The 23,861-nt window shown below is 39.8% G+C and overlaps 1 long non-coding RNA gene across 1 annotated transcript in view; it reads left to right on the forward strand.

The window, feature by feature from the left end:
- LOC122466671 overlaps window positions 1-23,861 on the forward strand; it is a 109,179-nt gene that overhangs the window by 71,173 nt on the left and 14,145 nt on the right. The window contains exon 2 of the long non-coding RNA XR_006292379.1: window positions 12,959-13,005. This is a non-coding gene — a long non-coding RNA (uncharacterized LOC122466671). The remainder of the gene's footprint in view (window positions 1-12,958; window positions 13,006-23,861) is intronic.

The raw sequence follows: 23,861 nt of genomic DNA on the forward strand, positions 1-23,861 counted from the left end.
TTGATTTACATGTATGTTTTAGTTAAGCTTCTTTGAAGTCTTGAATCTGGAGAGTGCTATAATAATTTTCAGCAATGGCATATAGTTAAAATTTGTGTGTGTTATCAAAATCTGAGAAACAACCTGCCAAACCAATCATTCCTTCCCAAGAGTCTAACAGAAGGCCTGGATGTTAATTGCATTTAACCTAGAACAGTGGAGCATTTTTTTTCTTTATACAATAACTAATATGTAAACTACTGTTGCACTTTGAAATTACTTTCACTTAAATTCTATTATTGAAGTTCCACAGTGGAATATATCTAGGGTCCATTTCATTAAAAAAAGACTAATTACACTGGCACTATGCAATGTACCCGCCAATCTTTTTCTGTATGATTCAAAAATGAACATTCAAGATATACAATACACTGATTTGTGCTGGCAGTTGTGATAGAGGTTTATATGAGTATGCAGCTGAGCCCACAAATCAAATTCTGGTTGAGAATGGAAAGACACCCCATTTCCTACAAAAAGCTGGAATTTACATAGAGTGGCTAGCAACTAGGATCTATCCAAAGTATCTATCTTTTTGTTTCTGTGTTCAGAAACCCCCTCCCCTCCAAACAAAAACAAAACATATACTTCTACAGTTTCTTTTATCATATAGCATGCCAAAGCTATTTACAATTCCACACATAAGACGCTACAAATGTGCATCTACCTCTGGGGTGAAGCATGAAGGTAAGCAGCAGGATACGGACCCTGGACTTCAGGAAAGCAGACTTTGACTCCCTCAGGGAACAGATGGCCAGGATCCCCTGGGGGACTAACATGAAGGGGAAGGGAGTCCAGGAGAGCTGGCTGTATTTCAAGGAATCCCTGTTGAGGTTACAGGGACAAACCATCCCGATGAGTCGAAAGAATAGTAAATATGGCAGGCGACCAGCTTGGCTTAATGGTGAAATCCTAGCGGATCTTAAACATAAAAAAGAAGCTTACAAGGAGTGGAAGGTTGGACATATGACCAGGGAAGAGTATAAAAATATTGCTCGGGCATGTAGGAAAGATATCAGGAGGGCCAAATCGCACCTGGAGCTGCAGCTAGCAAGAGATGTCAAGAGTAACAAGAAGGGTTTCTTCAGGTATGTTGGCAACAAGAAGAAAGCCAAGGAAAGTGTGGGCCCCTTACTGAATGAGGGAGGCAACCTAGTGACAGAGGATGTGGAAAAAGCTAATGTACTCAATGCTTTTTTTGCCTCTGTTTTCACTAACAAGGTCAGCTCCCAGACTGCTGTGCTGGGCATCACAAAATGGGGAAGAGATGGCCAGCCCTCTGTAGAGATAGAGGTGGTTAGGGACTATTTAGAAAAGCTGGACGTGCACAAGTCCATGGGGCCGGACGAATTGCATCCGCGAGTGCTGAAGGAATTGGCGGCTGTGATTGCAGAGCCCTTGGCCATTATCTTTGAAAACTCGTGGCGAACGGGGGAAGTCCCGGATGACTGGAAAAAGGCTAATGTAGTGCCCATCTTTAAAAAAGGGAAGAAGGAGGATCCTGGGAACTACAGGCCAGTCAGCCTCACCTCAGTCCCTGGAAAAATCATGGAGCAGGTCCTCAAAGAATCAATCCTGAAGCACTTAGAGGAGAGGAAAGTGATCAGGAACAGTCAGCATGGATTCACCAAGGGAAGGTCATGCCTGACTAATCTAATCGCCTTTTATGATGAGATTACTGGTTCTGTGGATGAAGGGAAAGCAGTGGATGTATTGTTTCTTGACTTTAGCAAAGCTTTTGACACGGTCTCCCACAGCATTCTTGTCAGCAAGTTAAGGACGTATGGGCTGGATGAATGCACTATAAGGTGGGTAGAAAGCTGGCTAGATTGTCGGGCACAACGGGTAGTGATCAATGGCTCCATGTCTAGTTGGCAGCCGGTGTCAAGTGGAGTGCCCCAGGGGTCGGTCCTGGGGCCCGTTTTGTTCAATATCTTCATAAATGATCTGGAGGATGGTGTGGATTGCACTCTGAGCAAATTTGCGGATGATACTAAACTGGGAGGAGTGGTAGATACGCTGGAGGGGAGGGATAGGATACAGAAGGACCTAGACAAATTGGAGGATTGGGCCAAAAGAAATCTGATGAGGTTCAATAAGGATAAGTGCAGGGTCCTGCACTTAGGATGGAAGAATCCAATGCACCGCTACAGACTAGGGACCGAATGGCTAGGCAGCAGTTCTGCGGAAAAGGACCTAGGGGTGACAGTGGACGAGAAGCTGGATATGAGTCAGCAGTGTGCCCTTGTTGCCAAGAAGGCCAATGGCATTTTGGGTTGTATAAGTAGGGGCATAGCGAGCAGATCGAGGGACGTGATCGTTCCCCTCTATTCGACACTGGTGAGGCCTCATCTGGAGTACTGTGTCCAGTTTTGGGCCCCACACTACAAGAAGGATGTGGATAAATTGGAAAGAGTCCAGCGAAGGGCAACAAAAATGATTAGGGGTCTAGAGCACATGACTTATGAGGAGAGGCTGAGGGAGCTGGGATTGTTTAGTTTGCAGAAGAGAAGAATGAGGGGGGATTTGATAGCTGCTTTCAACTACCTGAAAGGGGGTTCCAAAGAGGATGGCTCTAGACTGTTCTCAATGGTAGCAGATGACAGAACGAGGAGTAATGGTCTCAAGTTGCAATGGGGGAGGTTTAGATTGGATATTAGGAAAAACTTTTTCACTAGGAGGGTGGTGAAACACTGGAATGCGTTACCTAGGGAGGTGGTAGAATCTCCTTCCTTACAGGTTTTTAAGGTCAGGCTTGACAAAGCCCTGGCTGGGATGATTTAACTGGGACTTGGTCCTGCTTTGAGCAGGGGGTTGGACTAGATGACCTTCTGGGGTCCCTTCCAACCCTGATATTCTATGATTCTATGATTCTATGACAGCCAACCAGCACACTATATTGTGATACAAGTATAAGCTGGTAGTGACAAGCATTTATTTCTTAACCACAGTCATGTGACATGGGCCAAATTTATGAACGTTTAATATTATTGTCATCTGCAGGGGGTATCAATAACCACTGACGGAAGAGGCTACTGTGACAACTTGCCCTTTTTGGAAAATCACATGCAAATAAAACAGAATATGAACCAAAACAAACCACCACAAGCACACAATAATAATAAATTACACACATATACACACATCTAGGACAGAGATCAGCTAAAACAGTCTGAACCCTCCGACCAACGAAGAAATTGTTCTGCTTATTATTGACAGATAATAATTACCACTGGGTGAAATTGTTTGGGTGATTTATTTTTTGGGTTGATTGAAACATTTTGTGAATTTGTGTTGAGTTAACCAAATTGTTTTGGTTAAAAATAAACCAAATACTGGAAAAACTGAAACATTTTGTTTTGACATTTTTGAAACAAAACATTTTGATTTTTTTCATTCAAAATGACTTTTGTTTTTCAATTTTACTTCAGTTTTTTAAAAAAATATTTAAAAATCCAACTCTCAACCCAAACAGAACATTTAGTTTTGAGTTGAACAAAATGTTTTGTCTGACCTAAACAGAAGAAAAAATTAAAACAAAAATTGAGTCAATCTGAAATGTATATATTTTTAATTTGCTTTGGCTACCAAACCCCAAAATTGGTGGTTTGCACAGATCTATTAATAACTACTATCTTTAAGTGGCTGTCTGGTTGTACAGGCACTGATTCTCTAAATGGTTCCTTCTGTAATGGCCAGTTAGGCTGTGGAGGTAGATCTGCCACCTAGAACTTGTGTTTGTTGCTCCTTTTACCTTTCATTGGCATTGACTGTGTGGGTATGTGTGACATCTGTCAGCACAAAAGCACTGTCAGTAGTATTCTGGAAATCCTCAAGGAGCAGAAAACTGGCATTCTTAGTTTTGTTTAGCTGTGTTCTGTGCTTGTAGAACTGACCCTGGGGGTGGTTATGCAGTATGACCTGGGTGTTGATGGAATAGCTGTTACCTTGACAATTTCCAGCCATTTTCTCTTTGAAATGTAATATTCTCTCCCACTAGCAATGTGGGTAACTGTGAGCTTTCTGGTCATAGGCATTTCTTCTCTTCTTTAGTCTCTCATTTAGTTTCATGGCATATAATTCTTTGGTGACTACTTCATGCTTGTCTTTGGGTCAATAAGCTTGTTATCGGTATTAAGATTTTTGTCCTTGTACTCATGAGTCTCTGAATTAGTGATGCAATAATATACTAACAGTGATAGATATGGACCCCTTGAATCTGCTAAGGGTTTTTAAATTAAGTTTTCTGGTCTTTGTACTGAATTTTCTGTTAACTTAATTGACTGTGCCTAGTAAGGGCATGATATTGTGTGCTTGAACTGATCTTTCAAAAAGAATTGTCAAAACGACCACTCATGAACTGTGAGTCACTGTCAGTTGTTAACTCCTCTGCAGTCCCATGGATACTTCAGCACGAGTCTCATGTGAAAGATCTGTATATATAGGATCTATGATCATGGATGTGGGGGAAAACCTGCGTAGGGATATGAGAATTGTGACAGGTTCCCCTGTCCAACTTCATTCAAGGCATTTATCCATCAAGGCATGGCTGTGGCTTTCAAAATCCACACCACTTTCAGGGTTTGCTGTTCCCATGTTTCTATAGGAGCTGTGCTGCTAGCGTCCCCCTCTGGCCATTGACTCTGGATAAACCCGATCTAGATGGTGGAGGTTGCACAACACAGAAGGATTCCCTGTGGGGTTGGTTAGGGCATGATGTGTGTCCCCTTCTTCTTCACCCCTTCGATTGCCTCCCCATTTACAGACTCCCCAGTCTATAAGAGAAAATGGGAATGATGCCACAGAGAAAGCTGTCTTGGTGTCTCCCTTTCCTCACCTCTGGGGTGGGATCCACAAAGGGTTTGACCATTTCCCCATAGAGATGAAGGAGGATGATTTGGGCTACAAGAAGTTACATGACATTCCAGTTATCAGCCTTGGGAAGATAAAGGGTAGAGCTGATCCTTCCAGAAGTTTAAAAATATAGCTATAAGCAGTCTGTGTTTCAAACCTGAAGCTTAGCCCACCCTACCACTCCTCTGACTCTGTGGTGGCCATAGTTCCGACAGCAAATATCATCCTTCCTTATCCCACTCTTGTATATGTATCAATTCTTAATCAGCTTTACAGTAACTTAGCTTCTCTTTTTTATTTTCAGTACAATGACAAAAGCATTACATAGTCTGAGTTTCAGAAAATCCCAACCCAATGAACCAGTCCCATTCCCCCCAAATAAGATCCATTAAAACATTGCAAAAATATTGACGTATGTAACAATGTGATGATTTCTGTTTCATTAGTAAGGTGTTCCTGCCAAATATGTGAGACTTTCATAACTTCTTGGCATTTTAAAGCACACTTGACCTTGTGCTATACTGTAGGAACTTATTCTTCTAAAATCCATCTTCTAAAACCCTTTATTTCCCCCCTCCCCCCGAATCTACATAGTAAGCTTATCAAAGGAACCTCTGACTCTGACCCTTCTTACAGCTGTACACTCAGAAGAGATGTCATCTCTTTTTGGAGATATAGCCTGTTGAAAAGGAGACAAAAGAAAATAAAAAAGAAGTTTAATCTGCGGCAAATGTGTGTGAGAAATGACACAAGTAGTAATTTCTAAAGAGTCAGTCTTTTGGCTCTGTTAATAAGTGTCTGTGATATTTAGTAGACTTCATGGATTTAGGAACAACCTTGTGGTGTTCTATCAAAAACTCTGAGCTTCATGAGTAGGAGATGTAATGTGAGTGGGTTTACCTCCAGTGCCTCTAAGGGTATGTCTACACAGCATTTTGGACCAAGTGAGAGCAAGCCACTCCTCTCTCTAGGCTTCAGAGCCCGAGCTCCAGCCTAAGCTCCAACTTCAAAGGGCTGTCTATACAGCTATTTTTGGAGCGCTAGCACAAGCCCCACTGGCCCAAATCTGTCAACCTCAACTGGGAGGCTCACTCCTGCTCAGTTCAAAATGCTGTGTACACATAGCCTTACAGAGCATTGGATTAATACCTGGTGAAAGGTAGGTAGAGAAGACCAAGTTAACTGTTTAGGTGAAGATGAGAAAAGGAATAATGCCAGGTCTATGGGGCAGGGACTGTCTTTTTGTTCTGTATTTATACTGTGCTTAGCACACTGGGATCTTGGTTCATGAATGGGTCTCCTAGGTACCATCACAAAACTGCTATTACTAATAAATAACAGAATATAAACTCTGTAGTATGAAGAGGTAATTAGAAACTATGTACCCTATAACTGTTCTAGCCAGCAAGTTGCTGTCCAAGGAAATGAGAAGAACTTCCTTAAGACATTCCCACTGCCAGGTTTAGTCAGGAAGAGAGGGAAGCCCATGTATTACTGTGGTGCTAAGTACTAAAGTATTTACCTTTTGGTCTACTAGTAAATCCTCCTGAAAAATCTTTGCCTAAGAGGTAATATAGTAAGTTAATCTATTCATCTGTCAGTTTTTAACAGAAGGACATTTGGTATATGTTATGTATGCTCAGCTTTATCTAAATAATCTGAATGAACAGCCTCATTGATTTGTGCATTATAGACATAAAGACATTATATTTGAACTTGGTATGAAATAAAATGCTTTGGTCAGTCAATACTCTTCAAGAGAGCACTTCAAAGATCTTATAAAAGGGTCAGTGACCTGTACATTGAGATTGAACCTCTGCTGTCTAGGGAAAGACCCATCTGCACTTGGTCTTTGAACCTGCCCTTTCCATCTTTCCCAAAGCACCATGCAAACCAATAACTTATTACAACTGAATGTTTTCAATTGTGCATACAGGGAAAAACATCAAAACAATATAGCAAAATATAATCCCTTTTTAGAAGAGTGTTTTAGATTGTTTCACTGCCTCTTTTTCATGTATAAAGTGCTCAATATTTAAAAAGACTGCTTTGCATACAAAGATTTAATGCACGTCTCTTCACCTATTTATTACTCATATTAAGTAACTAGCCAAATCTGGGACAATTTACCTTGGAAATGTAGGGTTTCACTAAAATGGACCCAGATCCAAAACCAGAACAATTTATGTTTCCCATCTCTCCTCAGAGTGTTGGCAGTTTACAAAGAATGGGTCTTAGATCTGAACTACCTCTGGCTTTGGTTTTGCAACCCGAAAAAAATAACGGTGGGCCCAAACTAAAACACATGAATCCAAACATTCCTTATCTTATGGCTGTTTAAAATCAAGCTTGAAAAGGGATGTGCCATTTGCAAATGGTTTCTATCTTTCTAATGGGGTGAACCAAGACTCCAAATCTGAACATCCTTAAACTTTGAGGTGTCTGAAATCTGGATTTTTCAGCTTGAGCCCATCTCTAAACAAAACCCAGTTTTCAAGGTTTTGTAAGCCAAAAACAATCACTAATATGATCACTCTCTACTCTCATCAGGAATGTTATTCAAAAGATCTGAGAATATTGAACAGAAATACTACTCATTTTCTTCCTGCACACATAGCTTCTTTTGCCATATTGACTCAGGTATCCTGCAATAAGAGAGATTTGTTTACAACTGAAATTTAGGGACACTTTTAAGATAGAGGAGTTTGGTTGTAATCAGAATTCCATTCAGGAAGACTATGATTTACAGACATTTCTAAAAGCAGAAGTACTCTGGGCCATTATTTAAAAGGCTAGACTTTTAGAGTTATTTATAAATACCAATATAACAGAAGCAGTTTCTAACTTTGCACAGTAAGACACTATTCATCATATAATTCAGTGGAAAAATAGAGGAGCTGCAGGAAGTGGCAACAGAAGGATAGCATTCCAATGCAGAATCTAATCTAGATAAAACAAGGGATTTTTTTCCTCTTTTGAAATCAAATTGCAAAATGTAAAATAAGTGGATATAAACAGCCAATTGTCCCAACGCCATTTCTTTTTCCTGGGTAAACCATGCAAAAAACCTAAAACTCACAATGGAGCAACTTCCATTTTAGATCAGTTTCTCCTCCTCTAACATGGTCTATTTATTTTTATTGGTTTGTTTCTCATTAAATCCTTCAATTACTCTGCAGTGTAAAATGGTGAAATTATTGGCATGTGCCACTTTCATCATGTATTTGAGTTTGCTTATTACACTTGCAGAAAATGCTTGAATGGTATTAGACTCTGCTGTGGATTGAGACAGAGTTAATAAATATTATTTGGTGTTTTTTCCCTGAGAAGCACTGCTTTTCTTGATTGTTTTTTACAGTTGGATTGGGAATATTGATTTATTCACCACTGTTACAATAATTGTATACAAGGAACAAAAAATGCAGAGGTAACATTTCATCAGCTCAAACAGATTAATTAGTTGTAGTAGATTAGGCACAGTGTTACACAGAAAGATTTGCATTTAGAGGACGAAAAAAGTTTTTTTTTTTTTTTAAATCTTAAAAAAGGCAAGAGAATTTAATAGAGATGTGATACACTGAACTGTTTGGCTTATTATTCAATCGTTGTTTCCAAATGAGTATTAAAGGGCAACTTTAAATATTAACTCTTCTTTTTTAAAATAAAAAAAATACAATGTAATTGTTGAATACATAATTCAGGAAAATCCCTGTTTACCGTACCTATACAAAAAGGTTAACTCAATATCACTTCCTAAATTTGAAATTTTAGAGGGATTATATCTCAGTTCTACTACAGTAGCAAAGACATTTAAGATCTACTCATTCTGTCAGCATGTAGGATATCATGGAAATCTATGTCATTTTCATTTTTTTTCTTTGTGCATAACATTGTGTGGGGGAGGCATGTAAATATTATTGTGCTTTGCATGAGGTTAACTTGGCTATGGTACCGCAATTTTTTTCACTAAAGGTTATGAGACATTAACAAGAGTTTAAAAAGTGCTGTGGTTGTTCCCTATTTGACCCTTACTGCAGGGAACTGAAATTTCCCAATGCCCTTGACCACTGACCTCAAGAGGGCAATTAAGCCGTTTCTCCCAAGGTTTCAAGTTTTAAGATTTTTGAGTATTGAAAAAGAGAAGAAAAACATATTTTAAAATATATCCCTCTCATATTCTACAGGAATCCACAGTGCCCTAGACATACTGATTTTCTTTTTAACCATCTGTTAAATCATCCTGGCTTACAACATATTAGACTTTATAAATGCTCTGTAATTTTCAAACCAGTGCATAAGAATTCAGCTGCTTGGCTTTCAGTTTACTTTACCAATCCAACCACTGAGAGACTCCAAATATACAGAGCCAGCTCCACAGGTCCACTGAAATTGGGATTTTTTGGGTCAGTCTAGCACTGTATACCAACCTTCAACCCCTTGGAACAAGCCTCCAGAATAGGACCCTTGGAACAAGCCTCCAGTATAGAGCAATTCCAGGGTTGCATAGAGTTGGCATAGGCATTCCTACATCACCCTCACACCAGGGTCTGGCGCATCCCAGGTAAGTATATGTATTTCATTGTGTGTGGCACTTTGGGAACTACCTCCTGCCTTTGCCTGAAACAGCTACTACATCACCCTGCTCCCAGAGGCCCGGTGCCCCCATTATCCTTGGCTGCTGGAATGGTTTCCTGGGCCAGCAGCTGGCTGGTGTAATACGTTACTATGGGGAACCAGACTGGCACATGGCAACCCCAGAGCTGGTGAAGACTGCATAAGTTACTTAAGACACTTTTGCACCCCCTGGTCCTGAGCTGCAGCTGGGCACACAACAATCAGTCCTAGGGATCTGGCCCACAGTATGTTGAACCTGATCCTGAAGCACTTGATGGAAGACTCCAATTAACGTTAATGGGAGTTACACATATGTAAGCGTTGTAGAACTGGGCAATGTTGGTGTCTGTTCTATTATTGATGCTAATGTGCACATATTGTCAGTGGTACCCTATGAAGTGTAGAATCCTTTTCAATTGTGCAAAGCCAGACTAAACAGGCTTTATTCAGATAACCTATGGGAGAGTGAATAGGATAAGAGCTTCCTTCCAAACAGTCACTCCTTAGATTCTACTCTAGCTTCCAGACATTAAAAATAGAACATGGCAGGTCAGTGATGGCAACAGAAACAGCAAGTGAGTGTGTGTATATGTGTGCAAAATAATGCCACTTGCAATATCACACATGCCTGATGGTGGGGCACTTGCATTCTCCTGTGGGCTTAATCTTCAAAAGCATGTGCTGGGCTTATTCTTCGACCAACTCCCTGAACTTCGCTAACTGTCAGGTTTCAGAGTAGCAGCCGTGTTAGTCTGTATCCACAAAAAGAAAAAGAGTATCTTACCTGATCGCTCTTGTTACAGTGTGTATGGTAACACCATTGTTTCATGTTCTCTGTGTATATAAATGTCCCCCACTGTATTTTCCACTGAATGCATCCGATGAAGTGAGCTGTAGCTCACGAAAGCTTATGCTCAAATAAATTTGTTAGTCTCTAAGGTGCCACAACTCCTCCTTTTCTTTTCACTAACTGTGTGAGAGGCAGATATAATGTGAATTAAAGAAATAAAATGCTTTATTTTATCAAGCAAGAAGAAAAAAAATTGAGGCCCAGAACCCTACTGCCTATCTGTATCACTGGCCCACACCCATCCCTTTCCCCAATGCATTCTGAGTGGTTCAAACTGTGACTGAGGAATGTTTTAGGAGCTCTGTGAATTACTGAGTGCATTAAACTCCTTTGAAGTTGATTTCAATGGGCGCTGAAGAGGCTCAGTAGCACATAGCAGGAGTGGGTTAGAATCATAGAATCATAGAATATCAGGGTTGGAAGGGACCTCAGGAGGTCATGTAGTCCAACCCCCTGCTTAAAGCAGATCAATCCCTAACTAAATCATCCCAGCCAGGGCTTTGCCAAGCCTGACCTTAAAAATATCTAAGGAAGGAGATTCCACCACCTCCCTAGGTAACGCATTCCAGTGTTTCACCACCCTCCTAGTGAAAAAGTTTTTCCTAATATCCAACCTAAACCTCCCCCACTGCAACTTGAGACCATTACTCCTTGTTCTGTCATCAGCTCCCACTGACAACAGCCTAGATCCATTCTCTTTGGAACCCCCTTTCAGGTAGTTGAAAGCAGCTATCAAATCCCCCCTCATTCTTCTCTTCCACAGACTAAACAATCCCAGTTCCCTCAGCCTCTCCTCATAAGTCATGTGTTCCAGTCCCCTAATCATTTTTGTTGCCCTCCGCTGGACTCTTTCCAATTTTTCCACATCCTTCTTGTAGTGTGGGGCCCAAAACTGGACACAGTACTCCAGATGAGGCCTCACCAATGTCGAATAGAGGGGAACGAGGGGTTCTCATTGGCTGCTTTGGTGAGGGTCAGACCGGCTCTGGGAGAGCACCACCCGAAATGCTGAATATTACTGTGTAAATTGGGGATTTGACTTTGATCTCAAATGTCCCAAAACTGAAGACATTTGCGTTTTGAGGTTTGGAAACATGCCTACCTCTAGCATGCCTGGGAGCTTCTACAGATGTATAGTGAAAAGAAGATCACTGTTAATCTCATTATTTACTAACATTTTAATCAGGACGTCTGGAGTCTTGTTCTCCAGTCATTTGATATGTGAGTTCTAGATGCCTTCCATGACAGTTATGTCCTAATGCGGGTCTCACTTTAAGTATTCCATCTATGTTCGTTGCAACTGACTTTAGCTGCAAGTGAATTATAATCCACTGATTTACTGTTGTCATTACAAACTGACGTGCATGCATACTTAAGAAAGAAGACAAAAATTAAGATAAGGCCTGCTGAGCCGAGTATCTGTCCTCTCTTCCAGTCAGCACCCTTGCACCACAAATTAAAGGGGCTGGCAACAGTCTGTGAACTAAAAAAAGAAGGTCAAGGAAGGTCAGTTTGTAGTTATAAAAACACTGACTGCATCCTCTTAATTTGTGGAGAAACAAGCACTGTTTTTCAGAATTAAAACATGAAACATCATTATGAAACTGTACATGCTGATTTCTTTCCAATATACCCTCAAGGATCTCAAGTAGGGATTGATCAAACAGTTTCAATGAAGTCCAACTAAAAAAAAAAAAATCAAATCAGAGGTTTGTGAGGATTCTCAGTCAGTGTTCAACAGCATGCAACAGTAGCTTTCCTGTATATTGCCTGGATACTGGCTAGACACTACGAGGCTTTTGCAGACTCTGAAATGATAAAGGAATATATCCTTGTAGCCAATGATATATCATTATAACAAATGATACAATACTAGTGATGAAGATGAAAACTGGTGTACTCAATGAATTTGAAAAGAGTCTTTTCCTGCATGTCGGGTGTTCAAACAATTTGAGATGTTAAGGTCACAATATCACAATTTTGAAAATGAAGGGAAAAATTGCAGACACTTGCCTAAACTAGTGATAAATCAATTGACCTTATTTTGTCCTAATACGTATTTTGTTAAATATTGGGTCACTGATTCCCAGAAGATAATTTATGTAAATAATAGTAGGAAGGCATTTTGAGGAATTCTACATCAATCAAGAAAATGACTGATTCCTTCCATCCATAAGGGGCCATAGGAAGTAGATTTATAGAATTTTCCATCAAACTTAGTGAGTCCTCCTTTCAAAAATCTCTTTCTGCTAGACTATGAGCAAAATATTCCACATGCTCTACAGGACTATCATTTAAAGTGGTCAAACGTCTAACGTCAATAACAGCTCTTCAGGATACTTTTAGGGCTTCTGTGGTATTTGATTTCTCATTCAGAAACCGTTTTAAAAAATCTTGTTCAGTTAAAAAGCATATTTGATATTTTGTGCAAGATTATAGAACAAAAATATAAACTGTACAATTCATGGGTAAAATGAGCTAACATTGAAGTGGTATGTAAATGGATATATGTATTTATTTAAGAGGAGAGGGAGAATATCTACATTTACAATAATTAGGATATTTTCTTTTTTTTTTACTGGGATATATATTCTCATGTGACAGGACATCAGCCAGCAACTGACTGGGATGAGAAAGAAATGCTCCTTATGGTAAGGTTATTTCATAATTGTCCACTACTGGGTTTCTCATAGCTTCCTCTGAAGCAGCTGGAAATGCACCAACTATCAGAGACACAATAATGAACTGAATGGATCAGATCAATCTGATCTATAATAATTTCTCTATTCCTGTATCAATCATTCTTTATGGAGATCTTAAGTCATCTAAAAACACCCTGTCTCTGAGAAGCATAATAAAACAATTATAGCTTCATAAGGAACCTTTATAGAAAACCTGACGTCTTCCAGTAGGATCATGACACTTAAAAACAGTTACAAGGCAAACAGATATAGCAGATTACAATTATGTCAGTGTGTCATGGCTAGCTCTTGTTTTTGAAGGGGTAACGCGAAATCCCCCAATTTTATATCATGTAACTGTGCTGGATAACTGAACAACATCCATTGTTATTTCTAGACTTAGGCATCAGGTAATACATTGGTAAAACACTGTTCTATAATGTACCACACTATGTATTTGATGGGGCTTTAAATTACAATTATCTTCAGCATGAAAAGTGATTGCTGCAGTTCCCTGGCCCCTCTTTCATGGCCATCTTAAATGCTATATCCTAGACATGCCGCTGCAGACTGTGGTGACTGACCTAAAACTCAGAGAGTTAGCTTCCCAGTAGCAATTTTTGATTAAAAGAAAACTATTATTGAATAATATTCATAGGAGCAGGATAAATGAACTGCCAAATGAAACAATGAGGGCCAAATCCTCCATGACTCATTCTTTATACAAACCCCCCACTCCCCAACTGAGCAAGTGTCTGTTCTTATTATACCAGTGTTAATTACAGCAGAATTTTGTCCACTATTAAAAAGTAAAACATATTGCTGTCGAGTAATAAGTGCCCACGACTTTAAATACATACAGCGAGCGAGAGAGAAAATGCCATATTTGTCTAATCCCTTTACTGAGAGTACCACACTTTAAATTAAATCATGTACAAGTGCCCAAGGCACTAGTTGGTTTTTAGGGTAATCAAGTGTTATTCATAAGACACAAGGAAAATAATATGTTTGAGTTCTGCACTTCCTTTGTTTATGACATCAGTAATATTTTCTGCATCTTCATACTCAAAGCTCTCAAAATATTTGGATCCACTTGCACCTGTGAAGCTGTTTACTCAGCTATGAACACAATTATGACATGCAATAGCAGTTGCTTTTCAAATAAACATCTGGAAAACCGTCTGGGTGTAGCGTTGATTCAGATACTGGCAGACTTTATAAAGATTGTTAATGACAAGAACTCTAATTCCTCCCTCTGTCTTTTGGCCAGAATAATAAATTAAAAAATAAAAAGTGAAATTCTTAAAACTTATGAAGATTGGTTTATTTATTAGCAATTGAAATGATGTCCCTAGAAACTTTATTAAAATACTGTATGATACAAACTCTTTGCTTTGCTCCAATAAAATCAATGCAATGACTAATATTTGTGTACTAGGTTCATTTATAACAATTATTGTACATATGCCAGAGCTATGTGTTCACCCTATCTGTTACTTCAAAGACAAAATGCACGAGTACTGCATCTACATCCTAAAATAATCCCAAGAATCATACTACTGAACTCTAGGAGATTTTAATTTTATCCCACTAATGTAAGTGTTTATAGTGTTTGCAAGGTTCCCTGAATTGTTCTGCTGGGAATAGGTTATGTGTACTGGAAAATAGTGGATAAAGAACTCAACAGGAGCAATATAAATATAAACTCAACAATATAAATATTGTTCTTTTCTGTAGCTGTAATGTGGGAAGACCAGGGCTGTAAAATTATTCAAGTGGGCCCCCTCTTACAAATCCTAAGTGGTTGGCCAATACACAGCTTTGGAGGACCCAGACTCCTTTTGCCAGGCATGCAAAATGTCCATGCTGGACACCACAGGAAGGAAACCAAGACATCTAGAATGTAGGTTAGGTATGCTGCAATTTTATTAAGTAATTCATCTGAGAACTATCCAGAGACAAGTTGGCCACTGTAGGTCATCTTTCCTTTGTAATCCATTCCACCTGGTGGAAGGCTGCCATCAGCCACTCACCCGGTTAACCTCAGAGACGTAAAGGTCAGAAGGGACCATCATGATCATCTAGTCTGACCTCATGCACATTACAGGCCACAGAACCTCATCTACCTACTCCTGTAATAGACCAGTAATCTCTGTCTGAGTTACTGAAGTCCTCAAATGATGATTGAAAGACTTCAGGTTACAGAGAATCCACCATTTACTCTAGTTTAAACCTGTAAGTGACCCAGGCCACAGGCTGCAGGGGAAGGCATAACCCGTCCTCCCCCGCAGGGTTTCTGCCAATCTGGCCCAGGGGAAAATTCCTTCCTGACTCCAAATATGGCAATCAGTTAGATACTGAGCATGTGGGCAAGACCCACCAGCCAGATACCTGGGAAAGAATTCTCTATAGTAATTCAGAGCCCTCCCCATCTAGTGTCCCATCACCAGCCATTGGAGATATTGGCTGCTAGGAGTCGCATTGTACCATTGTAGGCAGTCTTGTCATACCATTCCCTCCAGAAACTTATCCAGCTCTGTCTTGAAGCCAGTTAGCTTTTTGCCCCCACTGCTCCCCTTAGAATGCTGTTCCAGAACTTCACTCCTCTGATGGTTAGAAACCTTTGTCTAATTTCAAGCCTAAATTTGTTGATGGACAGTTTATATCCATTTGTTCTTGTGTCAACATTGGCACTTCAACTTAAATTACTCCTTAAATAACCTAGTCCCAGCATGAATCGCTTAGAACCCCACTGCCCTCCCTCATCTGAGGTTTAAAGGGGGTGGGAAAGAGGAGGTTGTCTCTGATCATTAGCACCCCCACCCTCACTCCCCATCTTCTTTAGGGGATGCCTTCTCCTAAACCACTTCCAAATCTGGGTTATCAAGGACCCAGACCCCCTACTGCACTTAACACCTGCCACTAGCAATTTGCTTGTCTGCCTTCCTACACTCATCTCTGCCAGATTAACAATTCCTTCCCTTATAGTGACCTTGTGGCTCCCCAGCCAGATCCTTTTCTATAGCATCTCAGGCCATGTTACAGTTAGCCCTGGGATGAGGTCCTGACTCCACCCACATTGTCCTACCCCTTTACTAAATCCTCAAATTATTTGTCATATGTTCAAGTAGCTTCTCTCATGCAGAATGGCCCCCAGACCTGGGGGAAGGGCTTATAAACCATCATATGAAGTGTGCCCAATAGGCTTTGTTAGCCCTTGTGTCGTACCAATCAGCTTAGAGTCTTCCTCCTCCCTACCTAAAGACCACTAGGGAGGTGAATGCCTAAAAGAAGGGAGAAGGTGGGTTAAATGCCTTAAAAGGAGCCAAGGGTTTTCTTTACCTTGCTGTCCCTGTCGGCCCTCTCCCCATCACACACACACACATACACACACACAAAATTTTGAGGCTGCAGGGAGGGGAAGGCATTTCCTTGCCCTCCACCAGACTTTGGTTTCTTGATGTCTCTGTTTCTCACCTCACAGCCTCATTCGAGCTTCCTGATGGAAATGTCCCTTCTGCACTTGGGAGAATTACTAGCTCTAAAGCAGAAGCTGCTCTTGACAGGCTTTTTTGGCCCTGAAGGCCTGAAGCACCACTATAGCTACTGGCAGGTGATTCACACTCAGATGAAAGGCAACCCAGAGAAGCATAAGTAATAGTCAGGAAATCACTTCTACTCCATTTTAGGGAGTTGGGGGAGGTGGAGCAGGGGGAGAGTTTTGCAAATAGGAAAGTAGAGAATGTTTAGTTCAAGAGAGAGTTAGGCTCAAACGAACCCTCCCAGATCTGCATACCCCTAAAATTTAGGTGAAGTTCAGATCTGGAGTGGGATCCCAACTTTTTGAAAGACTCCCTCTTCCATGTAATGGTGAACTAAAATAATTACTCCAAACACCCCCAAATGTTGGAGAAGTTAAGAAGTTGATCCAGACTTTGAAGCACAGGCCCACCTCTATTCTAAACCTTATATACATGACATTTTAAGACAAGATCTTTGCTGTCCACTTAAAGGATTGCAGGACAGTGTCTCTGATTGATTTTCATGCAGTGAAGTTAATCTGAGTACAATAGCTGCTTTCAAAGGCAGATGAAGTTCTTGTTGTGGCACAAAACATCTGGAATTTTACAGCACCTTCAACTGGGTATCTGGATAGCACTGTACATATAATATATATATATATATATATATATATATATATATATCTGTCTTGGACCTTCAGGGCTGAGTTCTGATCTTAGCTGAAATGACAAGATATGTGATGATAATCCCCCACACATCCAGGATCTCAACTGAACTCCCTTGAATTACTTAGAAGGAATAGAAAAATAAGCATTTTAGAAAGAATTAAAAAGAGAATAAAAATAGGTATCTGGAAATGCTAGAGTTAGTGAAGAAATCATGAAAAGGATTTAAAAATACAGACAGGAGTTTTGGACAGTTGTGTTGGATAAAACTGTAAATTCAGCAGAACAGAGTAAAGCTGATAAGGAATAGTTTTAAATGTCTTTTCCCTCATAACTAGATTATTCAGTACAATGTCATTTGCCGCCACTGACATTTTCTTTAAAGTCATAAAGGCCTACATAGTAATAAAAGGGCTCAGAATAAAATTAGGAATATCATGTATAAATTATCTTTAACCTTAGCTTCATTTGGACTGTGACTTTTTAGACCTGATCAATTTTCATGAAACTATCCACATAAAACTGTGAAAAAATATTTGATCCTTGGCTCTCATAAAACTAGTTGTAACAAGCCTGGTACTTTCTTGATACTTAATGGTGCTGTTGGTGTCTGTCTCTGCGGACAGTTCTGTAAAGCAGGGGATAATTTTGAGATTCAATATAATTTCTCAGAGCATTGTTAGGGAAAACATCTACACAGATATGCATATTTTATATAAGTGCTGTGCAGTCAAGGACATTTAGTGCTTACTAAATTTTCTGCTTAGTTTAAAAAAAGCACTCACTCATTCAGACCATTTTAGGATCCCCCTCTCCATTTCTAAAATCAGAAATTAGTTGGGCATACTACTATGCAATTTTTCCATTTGTTTTTAAGAAGGACTTTCTAAAGAATTTTAACACCTGGGGACCAAATTCTACTGTCAGTTATGCCAATGTAAATGAGAGGGTACTTTGACCCATGATGTGTATGCAGTGCCATTGGCAGAAAATTTTGGCTAATTCCTACAGTTTGTGAGACTTCTTTAAAATACACCATGAGGTGCCTTGTCTATGTAGTTCTGTAGAAACACTATAAACTATAATGCAGGGTAAACAAACTCACATAAAATGCACCATGGGCATCCAGATATCTATAGAGCATGGTAGTGTATGTGCCTTGCACATGCCAGGTAATTAGTTACCAAATTATCCTGTCAACCACATATCTCTCTGCACAATGAAAAGGACAAGAATGTTAATCACTGCCCCAGGGAAACCATAAAACACTTGTTTTTGATCTGAAAAAGTTTATAAACTTTGAGATAGCACAAAATGTTCAGACCTCTCTTTGAAACAATTCCTATAAGAAATCAGCCAGTTAAAGACAGTTTGACGGCCAGATTGCATGAGCTGGCACTGTATCGTTTTAAGATATACACAGATAAAATTGCAAATTTAGATGGTTGCATTCCCCTTCATGCACCTTCCTTGTCTTCTCAGTCTGTAAACTAAGAGCAGGGATTGTGTCTTCATATGTTTTTGGGCCGCATATAACAGAACGGGGGCTCAGTCCTAACTGGGACCTCTGGACATTGCTTTAATGTAAATATTAAGTAATAATGATATAAAATACCATCCACCTAAAATTAGAGTGTGCAGTTGAGTTTAGCTGTAAGTCTTCTCATGATGACTTTTGTTAATAAGTATCTGCTTGTCCCGTTGTGCGTAGTATTTTGAACTCCGTGATATGTGTCAATTCACCATTTTAAATGCTCTCATATAAGAACCTGTTGTGAGCGGGAATAAAGAGCTTCCAAAGGAAGCCCTAGCTAATGCACACCAAGTTTTATTGGCCCTAATAACCCAGGAACTATGCTATGTATTCTTGAGTGCCATATATTGGTACCTTATCTATTAACTATATCGATAGCTAGATATAGATAGAAAGGAGTCCTGTAACAGTACCCATTGTTCAACAGCCCTGCTGGTAGGTAGGTACTCCACTCAATGAAACAGAAATACAGAGCCTAATTTTTTTTTGTAAGAGAAAAGTGAATATGGCCCCAATCCTGCCAGATGTTTTGCTCCACTTCCCATTTACTTCATAGGATCCATAGTCTCTTTCTATCCTGTAGAACCCTCTCTACAGGCGATTCCAAGACAATAGTGGGATCCAGGAGACGGAGAGGGATGCAAGGGGTCCCAGTTGCTATGCAAAGGCACCGGGCCTCCCTGTGGATGGCCATTGCCTTTGCCAGTTCTCCTGAGATTTGTGGACATCTTGGAGAAACCACAGATTCTGGGGCTGAATTCTCTTCCCATTCAATACAGGCAAATCCTATAGATAATCTCCTGGGACTCAGGAAATCTGAATTCAGTTCCTGGCTCTGCTACAGATTGCCTATGTGACCAAGAGTAAGCCATTTAACCTCTCTGTGTTTCAGCTTCCCTTCGATGAAATGGAGATAATACTTCCCTACCTCACAAAAGTATTGAGAGGCTATATTTGTTAATAACTGTGAAATATTTAGATATTATGGAGATGATGGCATATAAGTATATAGAAAAACAGGTTGAACTGGTAGCCTGAGAATCCTTCCCCCACTTAAGCTAAATTCAGGAGCTCCTAATGCAAGCAATATTGCTAGATAGGAAGCAGGAGATAGTGTCTTTGCTTTACAAAGCATTGTCTTCATCTTGGATTCTGATATCCAATTTACACCAGGTTGAAAGCTGTTTCCGAGTCACTGTTGGATTGATGTCCTAACAGACACTCCAGCACCCACCATGCAATACAGACACGCCAAGTATTGTGTAGCTTCATGACCAACTCCAGCCACTGATTGGGACAGGACTTGTTGACCATAAGATTAAGTTTGTGATTCTGCAAATTATTTGCAAAGATGCAAAATAGCTCACCAAAATTTTGCTTAAAATGTCACTCATGGTGCTGCACAAAGCGTGGTAATTATGGGTAAGCTCTTACTCACCCAAGTAGTTTCAATGACTTCAGCATGAGGGTTGTATAATAGCACACTAAGTTAAGTACTGGTGAATCAGCCACAAATCCTACTTTTGTCTCTATTCGCACAGCAGGCTTTACTGACAGAGAGCCTAGTGCAGTTTTACTGCTTGGGGAGGTTAAGATTAATGAATCCCATGTAAGGCTGCATACCCTCTGTACACTGTGAAGCCCAGCTCCATGGGGGCACCATACAGGGTGGGGATTTGGGGGCACACAGGAGGAGGTGCAGAGAGGGAAACTGATCTGCAAGTTTGCGCATCTTGTGGCCAGTCCTTCGTCTTCTGCAGAGGTGACTCCAGTTCTCAGGCTGCAGCAGTTCTGAGGCTGTAGAGCAGGTTTGCTGCTCCTCTGTGAGGTGGTGGGCTTAGAAGTGCTTTCTCCAATGTCTGAGTAGCTCTCAAGTGCACAACCTGACTGCTCATGCTTTGCTCTGGAGGTAGGATTTGGGGTCACATGACTACGTCCTGTGAAATTTGTATATTCCCCATACTGCACATACTGATCTTGTTCTATCTTCTCACTCCCGAAAGAGAAAAGTATCTCTATCGGAGCAAGTTTTTCAGTGATGTTCTCCTATGCTAAGTGAAGAAATGTTAGAAAGGGACTCTTGGTCAACAGTAACAAGATTTTTTCAGACTTCCTCTAAAAAACAAACCATTCTCTGTGGGAAGTCCCAGTGTATCAAAACTAAGTTCTTCCAGATAAAGCCTTCAATAACATGAGTATCTTAAATCAATAAGTCCTTTGTGTCGATGTAAATTTTCAAAGGATACTCTTTATCAGAGCTGTGGAATTACTGCACAGAGTCCCCTTCCTTAAGTAATGAAAAATCTTTTATGTGAAACAATGGGTTCTGAGAGCATTATAGTCTCACACTGTCTCCAAACCTTTAGACTCATATATATTTCTGTCACAATGTGTTCTGAGTCTTCAGCAGATCATGGGCTTGTAAACAATTGCCAACCATTATGGTTTAACTGTATATCATTTTGCAGTCATATTTATTGATATTTATTTTAACTTTCCAATATGCAGCACTTGAAAAAAAAAAACAACCTCACTGGCTGTGTAATTATATGCTTCAGCCCAGTGAAATATTGTCTCGGCATGTCCAACATTTTATTACTGACCCTTCCTGTTGCTGGAATTGTATTCAGAGTAGAAATGCTGGTCTATGAAGCTGTTCTCATCAGTATAGGATTTGGTCACTTCTGGTTTTGCGTTGGTTCAGCACTGATGTCACCTTTAACAAATGTATGGTGCATCTTAATGTATACTGAGGGTCCCGCAGAAATGCTGCGAGAAAGTGCTTCTCCATAGTGGTTTGGAAATAGTGTAGCGTGGTGACATGAGTTAAGTACTGTCCAATCTTGAGATCTCATTTGATTTCCTGTAGGATCTCATGCTGGGTTTTGGAATGGTATTTGTGTGTGCTTTGAAAATAATTTTCATCACAGTAAATTCTGGTTAAACTGCATTAATTGTGTATGTGCAATAATGGTGCGGTTTGTATATACCACCAGTGTGCCTCAAGGGGGGAAACAGAAAGAAAGGATTTCAGGAGTGTGAAAAAACATGGAATATGTGGAAACGTGAAAGCCAACAAATTTGAAGCCAGAGATGAACCTAAACAGCAAAATTTGGACATGGATTTGGATCTGGATCCAAAGTTTCTTGGTATTGAAGGGGGTTCAATTTGAAAGATTTAATTCTGGAACTCTGTTAGTAAGAGAAAAAAAATCATCATTTGGGGGAAACTGAAGATGATTAAAATGGGAGGAGATGCTCTTTTTAAAAAACAAACTATTTTTACCTTTCCTGTTCATCAGACATTAACTGAAGAATTGCAAGGCCAGGAACATGCATAGTTTATGCATTTAAAATTTCCTAGTGTATCAAGTTTTGTTGTTTTGCTGCTGCCTGCTCCCTGCCTGTTATATACAGTAAGTAGTGCAATCTTGGTGTCCTAACAAACAAACAAATCAAACAAAACAACTCTCCATTCTCCTCTCTCTCCCCACTCACCCCCAACTGAGACTCGGCATTTTCTTTTTGCACAGACAGGACTTTGGAAATTAAGGTGCTTGCACTGGGCTGAAGATATAGTTGAGGGTAACAGATTTCAAAGGCAATTTTAATGAAAGCGAAAAACTAAAAGAGAGAACACAGAGCAGTAGCACTATAGTTCTGCTAAATTTTACATTTAAACTAAGGGGCTAGTCGTAATTTATTCTGTCAAAGAAGTGACCTATAAGAAAAGAAGACAAAAATGACTTGATTAAAGACTTGAAGTATTCTCTATAGTTATGTCCGTGCTACATGTCACTGTATACGTAATGCAAAGCAAAGTGTTTGAAATTTCTCCTGATTTTTTTGGAACCCAGACCATATCATGTCCTTAGGGAAGGTCGTAGTGTATCACGGTGATGAGGCAGCTCCACAACACTTCTAGTTCTGACAGCGTCTCTGAGTTCAAATGCTTTCTTTTTGAAACCCTTTCAGATCTGGGGAACCGGTAAGAGATACACAGACTTGGAGGTATATTTTCTAAACAGGTAATTGGGAGGAATGCATAAATACCTTGTTATGGAGTAATGTGAGATTGATTTAAGCAGGTTCTTCCTTTATATCACTTTGAAAACTCATTGCTTGAGAGAGTGCAGGGCAGTTTTATGTATTTTTTATTTACAATTTTGCTTGTTGGCAGATACACATTCAATTTTTGCGTTGGTCCCCAGGGAACAGGAATTGTGGAGTTCTTATACCAATACAGTTCAATGCAACATGTTCAACCAAAACAGAACACTAAGTTTAAGGAATGGCAGACAACAGCATCACACAGCATTCTTTAAATGTGAGACTAAACTTAGAGGTATCGTCATTTAATAAGGAGAACTAGTGTTTCAGAATAAAAATACTCCTGTATTTCTGGAAGTTGATGGTGTGGATCCTGAATAAGGAAATATGGAACAATAGTTAGGGGGAAAGTATCCTCTTTGATCTACATTGCAATTCTCTGGTGTGTGTTCTGTATGTAAAATTCCCACTGATGTCCCAAGTGTCCAGATGGTGGTAACAAGATTGTTTGGTGTGGAGAAACCTAGTTAAAATGAGGAGGTGGTTGCAAAAGGAGAAAGCAATCATGAAGTCCCATCAAGTCCCAACTTGATATATCTGTGAAAAGTTTGTTACCATTCTGGATGAAAAGCTGTAACTGTAAGTGTTATGACAAGTGATTGACCTGCTCTTTCATGGATGTGCTTTCAGGTAACAGGGTAACTCAAATTCAGTAAGCAATATCAAACTGATTTTTCATATGTAATGGAAGGAGCAGTGCAGATTGTTTAGCTTTTTATTAATAATAATTTGTAGAAAAGCAATAATTTTAATTTATAAAGTCAGTCTTGCAGTTTAGGCCCACAACCAGCTGCAACAATTTGAACTTTGATGACTTTTGTACAGAGGATAAGAATTAAAATGCTAAGTGTATTTCATGGAAGGTTGTCTCAGTAACTAAAAACTACAGCGTAAATAATGAAAAAAGTTTTCCAATCCAGCCAACTTAATTTCACTTTGTTTAGTTATTTTATGCTTTCATAGGGAACTATGGTCCTCACACAGGTGCCTGAGTG

Source organism: Chelonia mydas, chromosome 7 (genome assembly GCF_015237465.2).
Source record: "Chelonia mydas isolate rCheMyd1 chromosome 7, rCheMyd1.pri.v2, whole genome shotgun sequence".
Lineage (NCBI taxonomy): Eukaryota > Metazoa > Chordata > Testudines > Cheloniidae > Chelonia > Chelonia mydas.